The 15,207-nt window shown below is 42.5% G+C and overlaps 1 pseudogene; it reads left to right on the top strand.

Annotated features, from left to right (window-relative positions):
- Positions 1–8,232: 8,232 nt before the first annotated feature.
- LOC148579251 (uncharacterized) lies at positions 8,233–9,173 on the top strand (annotated as a pseudogene).
- Positions 9,174–15,207: the final 6,034 nt, after the last annotated feature.

Raw genomic sequence — 15,207 nt, 5'->3', positions numbered from 1 at the left:
GAAGAAGATGGAGGCGATACAATTCAGAATATTAAAAGAAGGAGAAGGACGACCGCAATAAAAATATAGGAAAGTACTTCTAGTGGAGAGAGGAGAAGCAATAAGAAAAAGAAAAAGGTACACTCTTTTTCATCGTTTCAAAAAAAAATTATAATAGAATAATAAGATCAAACTGTTGGTCAGAATAAAGTACTCACATAAAGAATATATTCAAAGTAAAATGATAAGATCCATAAAAAAACTATTTATCATGCTGATTGAACATTTCCTTACATCCTAATTATTTCTTTTTCTTTTGTTATACATGACGCTGCATCCAAATAATTATTCCATACAAAGAAGCGTATTTAGAATTGGGAAGAGAAATAAGAAAAATAAAAAAAAAGTTAAAAAAACTATAATAGAATAATAAGATCAAACTATTGGTCAGGATAAAGTATTCACAAAAAGAATATATCCAAAGCAAAATTATAATATTCATAAAAAATTATTTATCACTCTGATTGAACACTTCCTTACATTCTAATTATTCTTTTCTTTCTGTCATATATAGTGCCGAAAATCAACCTTTGACATAGTTATTATCTAGTTCAGTAAGCCCAAAAAATACATTCAAGTAATTATTCCATATAGAGAAGCGCATCCAAAATTGAGAACAGAAGTAAGAAAAATTGAAAAAAGGTGAAAAAATTAAAAAGGTAGACTATTGGAGTAAAGAATTGAAGAAGAGTGTTGAGTTTGGAAAACTTATATGATGATCAAACATTATTAAAATATAAATTAGAAAATTATTAAAATTATTATTAAGTATTTTATTTAATAATTTTTAATAGGTTGTTTGATGATTTTTGTTCAAGTGTGCAGAAAGCAAATTAATTTTTAATATTGGGCCAAAAGCTAAACAAGCCAAAGATGATCATTGAATTAAGTTAGGCTTGTGCAAAATTAATTAAGTGGCTGAATGTTAAAGAAAATAAAGAAATTCAAAAAGGGCCCAAATCCTTTTAAAGCCCTTGATAAAATAAAGTAAGAAACAAGTGGCCCAAAAGATTTGAAGGGAGCCATTCGGTGATCACAAGAAAGCTTCCTCAAGTAACCAAAAGTTTCATACGTTACTCCATGCCTTGGTTATTGGAACCCAAATCTCAACTCAATTAAATTCATTCTTTGATAACCAAAAGTCTTACACGTTACTTTAAGTCTTGGGTAATGGAAGTGGGAATTCAATTTGATTTAATTCCATTTAATGCTTCCACTAAAAGCTTTCTTTCTTCCTCTCTTCTCTCTCCTCTCTCCTTCGGTCACATCTATCCATCAAAAAAGAAGATAGAAGAAAAGTGAAGCCTCTAAAGAAAAGCCTATGAAAAAAGGTTAAGAAAGATTGCTACAGAATAAAGATTTGGAGAAAGGCTTCAAAATTTTGTTACCAATAAAGGAAGAGATTGGCTTCGGGCAGGAAGCAAATCTATCTTGGTAAAAAGTTCATTTTCGTTTTTGTGCATCAAGAAGAAGATAGCATCTGAGTCTCTAGAGGGGAAGAAGCAAAAATGGAAAGCTTGAAGCCAGCCTGGGTCAGACGCTCATCAACGTTCAGAATCAAATCTTGGGGGCAAAGTTAAGATCAATGGCCAATATTGAAGAAGTTGGATGAAAAAGGATGAGAGAGATGCATGCAACAGATTTGGGCTCTCTCTCTCTCTCTCTCTCTCTCTCTCTCTCTCTCTCTCTCTCTCTCTCTCTCTCTCTCTCTCTCTCTCTCTCTCTCTCTCTCTCTCTCTCTCTCTCTCTCTCCTGTGGTGAAGACGCCGCTACTTTGATGTTGAGAAGAAGACAATGCTAGGGATTGAACGTGATTCAACCTTGGAAGCTTTACTCTTCTATATTAAGGGTGAACGACCAAGGGTTGAAGGCAAGGAGTGAGAGCACATGTTTGGGTTCCATAGCTCTTTGAGCTGTTTATTCTTCTCTTTCATGGCTTTCATTGAATATTTTTTTTCTCAGTTTAGTCTGTCTGTGTTTCATTGGTAAAAGGCAAAATGTGAGGTTTTGTAAGAAAAAGCCAAAGAGTGAAAAGAGGCAGAGAGTTAAAGAAAAAATCATAGTTATCTCAGAAATTCTTTGTATGTATTTCTGTTTTGTTGTCATGATCCTGACGGAATTCCCTTGCAAGTTGGATTAGTACTTTGCGGTTGAAACCTAGGTTTGAGTCCTAGTCAAGTTCAGGTTGGGTTAGAATCTGGACTTGTTCCCTTGCAAGTTGGATGAGCACTTTTCTGTTGAAAGCTAGGGTGAGACCTAGTCAAGTTCAGGTTGGGTTAGAATCTGGACTTGTCCCAGATAGGATTGGGTAGATCCTAGGGAGAATTGGTGAATGTAATTCTGTTGAAAGATAGTGAAATTCCATCTCTATTGTGATGGAGACTGGATGTAGGCTGCATTGAACTTAGCAGCTGAACCAAGATACATCTTGATGTGATTCTCTCTTCTCTGCTTCGTTTTTGCTTCTGGCACTTAGGAGACAAAATGAAAAATGTCTCTCAATCTATTACGAGAAAAAATGAAAATGTCTCTCAACTTCTTACGAGACAAAAGTAAAAACATCTCCTGAAATTTTTTTGCAAAGGCAAAAGTAATATTCTGCAAAAATGGATAGCTAAGATTCAACTCCCCTTCTCTTATCCACCGATTACCATCAAAGAGGTTATTCGTGATTTTATCATAACTGTTAGTGAAATACTGATGAAAATAAGATAAGAGAATATGAGTTGTTAAATGTGAAAGCTTTTTTATTTAACGTAACCGCGCGGATGTACGGGAGAACCTCTATCTTTAAGGGTGATAATTAGAACTTAATTTTAGATACCAAAATTTTATATATTAATATTATATATTGTTCACTTAATAAATATATTTAAATAACCATGACTCAAAATGCGAATTTCATATCATTTAATTTCTTTATGCATAATAATAAGTCTATATGTACAATATTAAATCCTACACATTATTGTAAAGCTACTACATTTACATGAAAAAGATGGCATGGTAGCAAGGCACAGGAATTAAATTATCTAATTAACAAGACTACAAATTAAAAATAAAATAAAGTTCAATATGCACTACTCTTTTGAATCGGGTGTATGAACCTCTATTGCTAATTAAATATGTACTAAAAAAAGGGATCAAATTACATGAACCTCTATTGCTAATTAAATATGTACTAAAAAAAGGATCAAATTACACGTGAAGATTCATTCGAACCTTGTACCACCCTTTCTTAAAACAACCCAAAAATGTCCATCCATACTTTACGACAAATCTGATGCTTTTAGATCCGTTTGCCTTTGATTCATCCATCTCTAAATAATGATTAATCACCAATAGAAGAAGATACAATAAAAAACAAAAACAAAAAACGTAGTATATTATAGCAATGTGATGAGTTCGGTGATGAAATGATGGTGATAGGAAACTCAAGAGCTAGTAATTAATCAAGCGTAGTCTTGGGCGATCAGATGAAAAAAAAATCTTGTGTTGGGGGAATTGAAGAGGTTCTAGTATTCTTATAATTCGTTTTTCTCTTTATGTTCATTACCTAGTGTGTTATTGATTGTCTTTTATAATTGGATTATGATGGTTGATAACGCAAATGAATGATGACAAATTGACAACTGTTGTAACAGATTATTATGATATAATAATATCCTGATATGTGTCAATTATTGACTTGATGAATATTAGTGTAAAGTACGTGTATGCTGTATTTAGTGTGTTTTGACTTTTGGATATGATTTTGTTTTTGGGTAACTTAGGATTTGTTGTTAGTTGTATTTTTCTATTTCTGGCTCTGCCAGGTTCAAATTCAACTACTGTTCAAAGAATGTTATTCACTTTTTTTTTTCCCCAAATGGAAATCAAAATAGAATTAAAGAGTAACAAATAATTGGATTGAATCTTGTTTCTTCAAGTAAGTAGAACTCCTATAAAACTTCTCAACCACTTAAAAATAGCTATTGCAATTAATTTCTAGTGATGATAATAATATTGGTAACGTTTTTAATAAAACTTTATGTTTAGAGAGCATATATAGCTCGAATTTAATAAGTTTAGGTAACTGTCTTTGGATGAAATTATATGAGTATTGTAAAAATCCAGTTTTCCATAAACAATTTTTTTTTTACTATTTTAAAATTTATTTCGCAAAATCTCGAATCACGGTCCAATAAGAAATAGTGAGGCTGACCCAATGGTAAAAAAATAAAAATAAAAAAAATAGAAATAAAAAAATAAAAAATGAAAAAGAAAAAGGCTATTAATATGGTCAAAATTGACTTTATGAGGGTAATTAATTTTCTCTAAGTCAAGTTTGACTAGTAAATAATAGATATTAGATTACTATTGGTTTATTTTCTCACTAGAGACTTTTTGAGCCGAAAATTCACTTTTAGTAATAATTTTGCGTGCACCGAGAAAAACTCTTGTAACCGAAAATTTCGAAACCAATGCTAAAAATAATTCCTACCTTGATAATTGTGTCCCAAGATTAATATTAGCCATTCATTTATGATTTATTTCTTTAAGAATAAATATTAGCCATTAATTATTTTATCGCACGGTAAAAGTTACCCGAACCGAATTTCTGACTAGTATTCCGCAAACGACTCCTAGAGACCCCAAATCTTCTTACTTGGCATCCAAGCAACTTGTATCTCCTTCTCAGCTTCTGGGTCGAGACTATCTCAACCTTTCACCCCTCTCAACTGTGCTTTTAACCTCGAGTAACTAATTGGGGTTAACCGTGGATAAGCTCGACATGTAAGTGCTGACCAAGCTTCCTCGTTTTCACGCCCCTTATTCATTGAAGCTCAGCCCTTGACCACGAAAATTCCAGCCCCTTTTATCATCATAAATTCAGCAAGAATTTGCCACAAAATTCACAAAACACTTTACACATTTTTACACTCTTTTGACTGAATTCTTGAGAGAGAAAGAGAGAAAATTCTTGCACCTATTTTCTGCGCCCCAGCCCATATTTCAACTCTTCTTCTATTGTTCTTCATGTATTCTTCAAGGGCTCAAACCATACAAGCACAAACGGTTGCCTGTTTTCGCTAATCTTTGCATTTATATCGAAATTTCGGCTAGGTAAACTCTTGTTCTTTCTCCTTTTCTTTTCTGTTTTTTTAAAAATAGTAGGCATGATGAATTTTACTCTCCTCTATGTTAGAGAACTCCTCTTGAAACATCCATGGAGCATGCCTAAGGAGTTAGAGAGATTCGAGCTCAAAGTGGTTGACTTTCGACGTTTTTGCGACACTTTGGGCCAAAAACGAAATTGCACCATAACCAGCTGTGTTTCTTCCCTTGTATGCACTTTTTCTAGTGTGTGAAAGGTTTACTAATTGAATTACATAAGAGGTAACGGTTAGGATTAGTTAGAGTATGGTTGTGCTTGTTTTCGGTGCTTATATGAGCTACTTTGTAGTGATTTTGTGCTTGATTTTTAATTCTAAAAATTTAGTGATAATTTTCTATTTCTAGACTGTTATTTGAGTGATATATGAAGTTATTTGCCTCTATAAATTAAATGTATGGGACAGTCAAAAATTAATGGAGCACTCGGGATTTAAGTGTCAAGCCTTAAAAGTCACTAAAAGTGGATAAAAATGAAAAACTGTACCCCTGAAAATCCAGCCACTAAATGATCATGAAAGTCACGTGTATAAAGGTTAAAAAAAATCTAGAAAATTGATTTTAATACTATGGAGTGTAAAAGTAAGAAGGGTGTTATGGTTATTTTTGGGTAAAAAGAGGGTTAAAAATGTAATTTAATGGAAAGATAAGTAAAATTCTAAACTTACTGTCATCAAGGATAAATTAGTAATTATATAAATTAATCGGTCAAGAATATATTTACAATAAATTTTTGGGTCTAAATAAAAGTTTTAGTAAAAGTTAGAAGTAAAACGGTAAAAAGTGGTAACTAGAATAAGTAAATAAATTAATAAAGAGTAAAATGATCTTTTAGGTCCCTTAGGGTAGAATTGGTATTAGTTAAAAGTATTATGGATAATTTGGTCATAGAAAAATATTAGGATTAACCCGGTAACATTTAGACGGTTGTTTTACTCAAATTTTGTTTATGTTTAAAAGAAAACGTGAGTATCTCAATATCGCAATTGTAACGTTAAATAAAATTAAAAGGAATAAAAGTAACAAATAAACATATAAATTGTTCGTCACCTGGTGATCTTGGGTGCTCAACGGGTCGGGTGATTTCGAGGGATGAGCGGGCGAGATCCTGGAGTAGCGCAGAGCGGGTTCTTGGTCTCTAACCGGAGATTGGTGGAGTTGGTGGTGTGACGGACGAGAAAGGGGGGTCGCCACCTGCAAGGACACTCCGACGATCAAGTCAGTGTCCGTACGAAATGATAGCCAGATTAGGAAAGGTGATGTGTACCTTGGGGGGAGTGATGTCCTCTCCCCTTATATACTGTGCTGGGTGGGCCCAACGATGACCTAGCCCATTGGCCAGGACGCCTATGAGCTGTTCCTGTCCACGTGGGGGAAGCAGGTCATTCTGGACTCCGGGTCGGGGCTTCGGGTGTTACCCCGAGGAAGCCGACCCGACCGGTTTGCTAGGTGTGGTGTGCCGGATTATGCAGGTGGTGAAGTTAGATGTCGACCGGGTCGGGTTTTAGGAACCGGCCCGTTGGATTTCCTTTGAGGGGTAGTCTGGGCCTGGGTCAGGGGTGGTGCCCCAACTCGTCGACTAGTTGGGCTGGACCTATAATGGTCCGTAACAGTGCTCCCAACGCGCTGGCCTTGAGGTTTGGAGCTCGTGGCTAGGCGCGTTTGTCCTACTCGCCGAGACGGGATGTGTCCTTCTTCTCGGGAGTTCGTTGATGGCGTTTCGTGTTTCTCACGCGTGGTTATCTCGTCTCTGACACCGCCTCCTTGGCTTCTGTGTGGGGCATTAAATGCCCCATCGTTTCATGATTTGAAATTTGCGTGAAATGTCAAATATGCCCCTGTCTTTTGGCGCTCCTTCTCGACGGTTACATTCCTTGCCCCCTTTTTTATTTTTACAACCTCCTCATTTCTCCACTCTTCTTTTCTCCTACTTCTACTTTGCTTCTCCTCTCTTTTCTACTACTTGCTCGCTCTTCTTCACCTTGCTTTTGTTGCTGCTTTAACCTTTCGGCCTACTTCTTCATCTTTTCTGGTACGTTGATTTTTATGGTTTTTGTTTTGCTCTTTCCTTTTGGTATTTGTGCGTTTCCCTTTATGCATGCCTGGGTTTTTTGCCGCTTCTTCTTTTAGAGGGGGCGCCACTGGATTTTTTTTGAATCTTGCTTGAGTTCTGGGCTAGTGTAGGGGTATCTGGAGGGTGATTTTTGTTTTTACTGTTTTAAGGGTTTCCGACCTCCCGTTTTGACTAAGTGGTGCCCCCGCTGTAGGTATGGCCGAGCGCCTTGTTCTTCCGAACCAGGCTCAGCGCTCACTAGCTGACTTCGTTGATCACTATGCTTGGGTTTCTTCTGATGTGAAGGACACTCCTTCCAAGGTCACAAAGGAGGTCCTCCAGGACTTGCGCCAAGCGAGGCTCTTGTGTGGGGGTGGTCCCGAGGAGGCATTTTACCAAGTTTATGTCCCTGCTAATCGGGAGCGTGTTTGCCAGAAGAACTTGGCGGCTCCTCGGGTCATTGACTGGTTGTGGGTTTATGAACCCATGTTCACGACCTTGGGGTTTCACCTACCCTTCTCCCCCTTTGTTATGGGTTTGCTGAACCGCTGCGATGTAGCTCCATCGCAACTGCACCCGAACAACTGGGCTGCCATCCGGTGCTTTGAGATGGTTTGTGAATATCTGGAGCTTCCGACCTCTGTAAACGTCTTTCTCTACCTTTTTTTCTTATGAATCCTTCTCGCCAGGGGAAGGCGAAGAAGGGGTATATGTCCTTCAGGGCCCAACAAGGTCGTAGGATTTTTGGTCTTTTTGAGGATTCCTTCCACGGCTTCAAGTCTACTTTTTTCAAGGTTAGGCTAATTGAAGGTCATCAACCTTTTTGGCTTACTGCCGAGGGGGAGAGGCGGATCCCGACCTACTGGAGCTTCGGGGTGGGATCCGATTATTTGATAAAAATATCCTATGATTGGTTGAGTCCGGAAGACCGTAATATTGCCGATATCTTGTTGGCAATTTTTGGCGAGAAAAATCTTAACCCTCGTATGGTTATGGGGGACTGTGAGGCCGGCCGGTCGTATGTTGGTGAGTTCTTTACTTTTTGCATTTTTTGTGTTTTACTCTTCTATCACTCACGCCTTTGGTTTTTCCTTCTTCTTTGCTTACAGTTTCCATGGCTAGTGGGAGGAAAACTTTGGCTGACTTGATGAATCTCATCCAAGGGGATGGTGAGGGTGGTGAGGACTCCTCGGCGACTCCTTCGGCGATTCAGGACCAGGGGGATGCCGGGGAGGGCAGCGGTCGGGCTGACGGGGCCGACCAAGGTCAGTCGGAGAAGGTTGAGCCCCCCTCTGAGAACACCTCGGGGAATCCGAGTGTGGAGGCGGAAGCTCCTTTTGACGAAGAGGATCTAGGGTTTGGTGATGACGACTTACAGGTCGTTAGCAACCCTAAGAAGAGAAAACGGGATTCCGGAAAGGTGCTCTCGGTTATGGAGAAGAATTTTGATTCTGGGGGCTTCATCGAATCCCAGTTGCTCCCAAGCACCGAAGAGTTTTTTCGTGATGCCGACCTTTCTGGGCAGGCGAGGTGGATCTACCGCAGTCTTCTTTGAGCTACAGCTATTGCCAAGAAGGTGAAGCCTGTCTTGGGCAATTATCATGCTATGGAAGTGAAGCTTCGGGACTCCCAAAAAGATCTGACGAACTCAAGATCTCGGGAGGAATCTCTGAAGACAAAATTGTCAGATCAGGAGAAGAAGGCTCAGAAGGATGCCAAGGAGATCAACAGGCTGGTGGATCGAGACATCGCCTTGATGAAAGATTTGAATACTACTCGTGGTGAGACTGCTGCTGCTGAGAAGAAGGCCAAAGAATTTGAGGAAAAGCTGAAGTTGGCGGAGAGCTCGGCAGAGGCTGCTCGTCAGGAGATGGCTGCTTTGAAGAAGAAAAACAAGGAGCTTGCAAAGGGGCCCAGGAGGCCGTGAAGTTGACTGAGGAGGGGATCAAGCTTCAGGTGGCCGTGCTGGCTCCCGATCTCGATCTTTCCCAAGTTGGAGCTCTCAAGACTGTTAAGGATGGGAAGATTGTTGATATATTCAAGTCTTGATATTTTATGCTTCTTGCCTTATCTTTTTGTAATTTGTTTTTACCTCTAGGCCTGTTTAAGGTGCCTTTTAGTTGTAACAGACATTTTGGCACTTTATCTATATTAGGCCGTTTTGTTTATTGTTTGCTTTCTCGGGCCGTTGTGGCCTTACTTTTATTATTTATTTTTCACTTACTCGGGCCGTCTAGGCCTTTTGGTTTACCGTTTTTGTTGCTTGTCGCGGAGCCATTCTTGCTTTGGGTCCCTTTGGTTCCTGGGGTGATCAGTCCCGGATTTTCGTTAGGTCGACCGTTTGCTTTTTGCTGTTTTTTCGTTTTGATGTGAATCTTGCAAAAAGACATTCATTATATACTCATTATAGAACTTTTTAACAAAGAAGTGATGTAATGCATAATTAAGTGAAAGATAGTAAAAAGGGATGCAAAAGGAATTAGTGGGAGGGATCGAGGTCGTCAGATCGTGTGGTTGCTTCTTTTTATGAGTAGAACCTCTTTAGATTTTCCATGTTCCATGTTCTCAGTACCTCGCTTCCATCTAACTTCTCCAACTTGTAGCCTCCTTTGCTGAGGACCTCTCTCACCCTGTAAGGGCCTTCCCAGTTTACGGCCAGCTTGCCTTCTCCTGGGGTTGGCAGCCCTATGTCGTTGCGTCGTAAGACCAAGTCACCTTCTCCCAGGCTTCTTTTTAGCACCTTGTCATTGTACCTTAGGGCTATCCTTTGCTTTATTGCTGTTTCTGTTAGATGCGCCATTTGCCTTGTCTCGTTGACCAGATCTTTTTCGATTGCTTTGTTTCCTCCTCCGAGGAGTAACCTTGGACTCGGTTCCCCGACTTCGACTGGGATGACTGCGTCGATCTCGTATGTGAGTCGGAAGGGGGTTTCGTCCGTGGATGATTGGGGAGTGGTCCTTTAAGACCATAGGACTGAAGCTAGCTCGTCTGCCCATGAGCCTTTTTTTTCCCTCAAGTCGCTTCTTTAGTCCTATTTGGATAACTTTGTTGGCTGCCTCTGACTGGCCGTTGGTTTGGGAGTGTTCGACTGAGGAGAATCTTTGCTTGATTCCCAGTCCTGCTAGGAATCCTTTGAACTTTTTGTCGGTGAATTGTGTCCCGTTGTCCGATATGACGGTTGCTGGGATTCCGAACCTGGTGACCACTTGCCTCCACAAGAATTTTTGGCAATTTGCTGAAGATATGCTAGCCAATGATTCTGCTTCTACCCATTTAGTGTAGTAGTCTATGGCTACTATCAAGTATTTCACTTGCCCCGGCCCAGGTGGGAACGGTCCTAGGAGGTCGACTCCCCATTGGGCGAAAGGTCGGGGGGCCATCATCAAGTTGAGTTCTTCGGGTGGTGCTTTGTAGAAGTTGGCATTCTCCTGACATTTTTTGCATTTTCTGACGAACTCCTGGGCATCCGTCATCATTGTGGGCTAGTAATATCCTGCTCGGATGATTTTTCTCGCTAGTGACCTTCCTCCAATATGATGGCCACAGCACCCCTCGTGGACTTTGCTTAGGACGTAGTTCGTCTAGTCGGGGCGTAGGCATTTGAGTAGGGGTTGGTGGAGTCCTCGCTTGTATAATTTCCCCTGTATGATCATATATTTGGGAGCTTCCCTCTTAGTGCCCTGTGCCTCTTTCTCGTCTAGGGATATTTCTCCGTGCTCTAAGTATCGGAAGATAGGGTCTATCCATGAGGGGGAGCTTGGGTTTTGGCTTGCGCATAAGATGATTGCTGGTTCGGTTGCTGTTTCTCCGTGCTCCAGGTATCAGAAGATAGGGTCTATCCATGAGGGGGAGCTTGGGTTTTGGCATGCGCATAAGATGATTGCTGGTTCGATTGCCAGTCCCTGGATTAAGGATCTGTTCCCTGCCCTGGGTTTGGTGCTTGCTAGCTTGGAGAGGAGGTCGGCTCGGGCGTTCCTTTCTCTAGGAACATGCTGAATTATGACTTCCTCAAAGCCTTTGCATAGCTCCCTTACTTTTTCCAGGTATTTTTGCAGTAGTGTGTCCCTGGCTTGGTAGTTGCCGTTTATCTGAGAGGTGACGATCTGGGAGTCATTACTAACTTCTACCCTCAACGCTCCAACCTCTTTGGCTAACATTAATCCTCCTATCAAAGCCTCGTACTCTGCCTGGTCATTGGAGACTGGAAAATCGAACTTGATCGATTGTTCATAAGCTACCCCTGTCGAGTTTTCGAGAATGATCCCAGCCCCTCCGAAACTTTGGTTGGATGCTCCGTCAACATGGAGCTTCCACCGTGTGTTCGGTATGTCGGGGGCCTCCCCTGTGATTTCTACCAGAAAATCTGCCATGGCTTGGGCTTTAATTGCCTGCCTAGGTTTGTATTACAAGTCATATTGAGACAGCTCTATTGCCTATGCCATCATTCTTCCCGCGAGGTCGGGTTTCTGGAGGACTTGTCGAATGGCTTGGTCGGTTCTCAAGACGATCACGTGCCCTTGGAAGTACTGCTTTAGTCTTCTGGATGAGGTCAGTAGGGCGTAGGCCAACTTTTCCAACTTGGTGTACTTCAACTCCGCCTCTTGGAGTAATTTACTGATGAAGTATATTAGGCGTTGAGTCTTGTCTTCTTCTCGGAGAAGGACTGCTGCCATTGCTTGTGTGGTTACAGCTAGGTATAAGTACAGGGGCTCCTCTTCTCTAGGCTTGCTGAGTACGGGAGGTTCTGAGAGTATCTTTTTGAAGTGGTTGAACGCTTTTTCGCACGCTGGAGTCCACTCGAAGGTGATTCCTTTCTTTATTAGGTTGAAGAATGGGATGGCCCTTTCCAGGTGAGTCATTGCACGTCTTTGACGCACCCAGGACTTGTCATTTTGAGGATGACTTCGCATTTGTCTGGGTTGGCCTCTACCCCTCTTTGTGTTATCATGAACCCTAAGAATTTCCCTGCTTCTATGGTGAATGCGCATTTGAGTGGGTTGAGCCTCACTTTGAATTTTCTTAGTGCTTTGAAGACAGCCTGGAGGTCGTCTATTAGCTTGTTCGGTTCTGCTGTTTTCACCAGGATATTGTCAACGTATACTTCTACTGACTTGCCGATGAGGTCATGGAAGACCTTGCTCATTAGTCTTTGATAGGTGGCCCCTGCGTTCTTCAGCCCAAAGGGCATTACTTTGTAGCAATAAGTACCCCCTGACGTTATGAATGCCGTTTTGTCTTCGTCAGGTCGGTGCATCAGAATTTGGTTATAGCCTGAGTAGGCATCCATGAAGCTGAGAAAACGATATCCTGCCGCCGAGTCGACCAGGGTGTCGATGTTGGGGAGGGGGAAGAGTCTTTTGGGCATGCTTTGTTCAAATCGGAGTAATCAACGCACATTCTCCACCTTCTGCTGGATTTTTTTACTAGGACGACGTTGGACAACCATGTTGAATACTCGAGTTCTTTGATGAATCCTGCTTCTAGTAACCCTGCTGTTTGTCTGGCGACTTCGTCGGCCCTTTCTTGAGACATCTTTCTTCGCTGCTGGGCTACTGGTTTGGCATCAGGTTTTACGGCTAGTCAGTGGGACATGACCTCAGGATCCAGTCCCGGCATGTCTGACGGTGTCCATGCGAAGAGGTCGCCGTTTGCCCTTACAACCTCCATGAGGGGGCCCTTGAGTTCATGGGGCAGGTTCCTGTTTACAAAGGTAAACTGATATGCCGACTTTCCTATCTGAAACTTTTTCTTGTCCCCCTCTGGTTCTGGTCTCGGCTTGTCCTATATCCTGACGTCCAAGTCTGCCAAGAATACGCTAGCTGCCCTCTTAGATTCTTTCCTCAAGGAGAGACTGGCGCTGTCGCAAGCGACCACCATTTCTAGGTCTCTCCTTATGGAGCCAACTATTCCCTTGTCCATTATGAACTTTATTGTCAGGAACTTAGTGCATATTACAGCTGAGAATTCGTTGATGGTCTTTCTCCCCAGGATGATATTGTAGGCTGTGGAGTCTCTGAGGACTACAAAGTCTGCCATAACCAATTTCCTTGCGTCATCGGTTCCCAGGCAGATTGGGAGAGAGATTGTCCCGTCAGGTTTTATATAGTCATTGCCTAATCCCATGACTCCGTGTTGGTGATTCTTGAGGTCAGATTCCTTGAGCTCCATGGCGTCGAACACGTTTCTGAACAGGATGTTAGAATCAGCTTCTGTGTCGACGAGGATTTGTCTGACTAATCATATCCCGACCATCGCAGTAACCACCATGGGAGGATTCTCGGGGAGGTTTTGAAACCATTTATCTTCCAGGCCAAAGGTTATCGTGGGAGATCTTTTGCTGGCGATGGGACCTTCTGTCGAGATGGAGAGTACCCGGGTATCCTTTTTTGCTGCCGATTTGGATTTAGGAGTGCTGTCGCGTCCGACCACGATATTGACCACAAAGGTTGGGGGGTTATTGGCATCTCCCATGGGTTCTTGCCTTGGCTTGACAGTTCGGCTACGATCCTCCTCGGAGCGTTCTCGTTCCCATCTCCTCGGTTCTCTTATGAGCCGGGAGAATTCACTCAACTTTTCTTCTCTGATGGCATGCTCTAAGGCATCTTTGAGATCGAAGGAGTCTTGGTTTTGTGACCAAATCCCTTGTGATAATTGCAGTAAAGGCTTTTGTTGCCTTCTATTCTCTCTTTCAATGGTTTCGGTCTGGATAGGATTCCCTTGTCTGCAATTTGTTGGTAAACCTCTACTATGGGCACCGTAAGTGGCGTGTAATTTGTGAACCTTCCTACCCGTAGGAGTTGCTTGGGTTGCTTGGCTAGGGTGTCGTCCCTGGGAGCTTCCTTGTATCTGTCGAACTGGGGGGCCTGCCGAGCTGAGGGGTTTGGAAGCTGCCGTTTGTTGGCTGCTATAACCTGACTCACTTCCTCATCATTGATGTATTCTTTGGCCACGCTTTAAATTTCTTGCATGGACCAGATAGGATTAGTAGTGAGGTACTTCCTAAAATCCTCGTTTAGTAGGCCGTTCATTAGGCAGAAACTAGTGACTGAGTCTGTAAGGCCGTCGATCTCCAAGCACTCATCGTTGAATCTGTCCAGGAACTTCCTGGTCGGCTCCCCGGGTTTTTTGGTAACCCCTAGTAAGTTGATTGGGTGTTTTACCTTGGCTATGCGCGTTGTGAACCGAGCCAGGAAGCTTTGGGAAATGTCCGCAAAAGTCGTGATGGATCCTTGTGGGAGGGCGTTGAACCATCGGATCGCTGGGCCGGCTAGCGTTACAGGGAATGCTCAGCATCTGACCGTGTCGCCTACTCCTTCTAAGTTCATTCTTGCTTCAAAAGCTGTGAGGTGCTCCTGAGGGTCCTTAATCCCATCGTACCTCATGTCCGTTGGCTTGTCGAAGTTCTTCGGAAGCCGGACCTTGAGGATTGAGGGGTAGAAGGGAGTGGCTCCCATGATGATGGGATCCTGTTGTTTCTTGTCTTTCCCTCTCTGGGACTCCCCGTGGCTCTGGGACCTGTCCTGGGTAGGTCGGGAGGTCGCCTGTGTATGCGCCTCGTCGTGCTTCGTTAGGCTCCTTTCTCGGCTCTCGTGTCTTCGGGAGGGGGAGCGAGCGCGGGTGCGGGATCGGCTAACATCGCCGTGGGAGTGGCTGATGTCTCCGTGAGATCGGCTCCTCGCTGCCAGCTCTTGCTTGAGATTTTGTACTCTGTGTCTGAGTTTTTGCATGATCTTGGTGCTGTCGGCCCCCGTTCCTCCGAAGGGACGTCTTTCGGGGGTCTTGGTGTAGATTTGTTGGTTTGGCTGAACGGAGAATCGTGGCTGTTCGCTGGCACGGGCTGTCGAACTTGCCCTGCTCAGGTAGGCCCTGCCTCCGTCACGGAGTTCCTCTGAAGTGGGGAGTCGCTCCATGTCTTCTCCAGGATCCCCACAGACGGCGCCAATGTTCACCACCTGATGATC

Source organism: Arachis ipaensis, chromosome B10, assembly GCF_059453495.1.
Source record: "Arachis ipaensis isolate K30076 ecotype BB chromosome B10, ASM5945349v1, whole genome shotgun sequence".
NCBI classification, from domain to species: Eukaryota; Viridiplantae; Streptophyta; class Magnoliopsida; order Fabales; family Fabaceae; genus Arachis; species Arachis ipaensis.
Note: the sequence above shows the minus strand (reverse complement) of the source record. Positions and strands in the feature narration are given on the sequence as shown.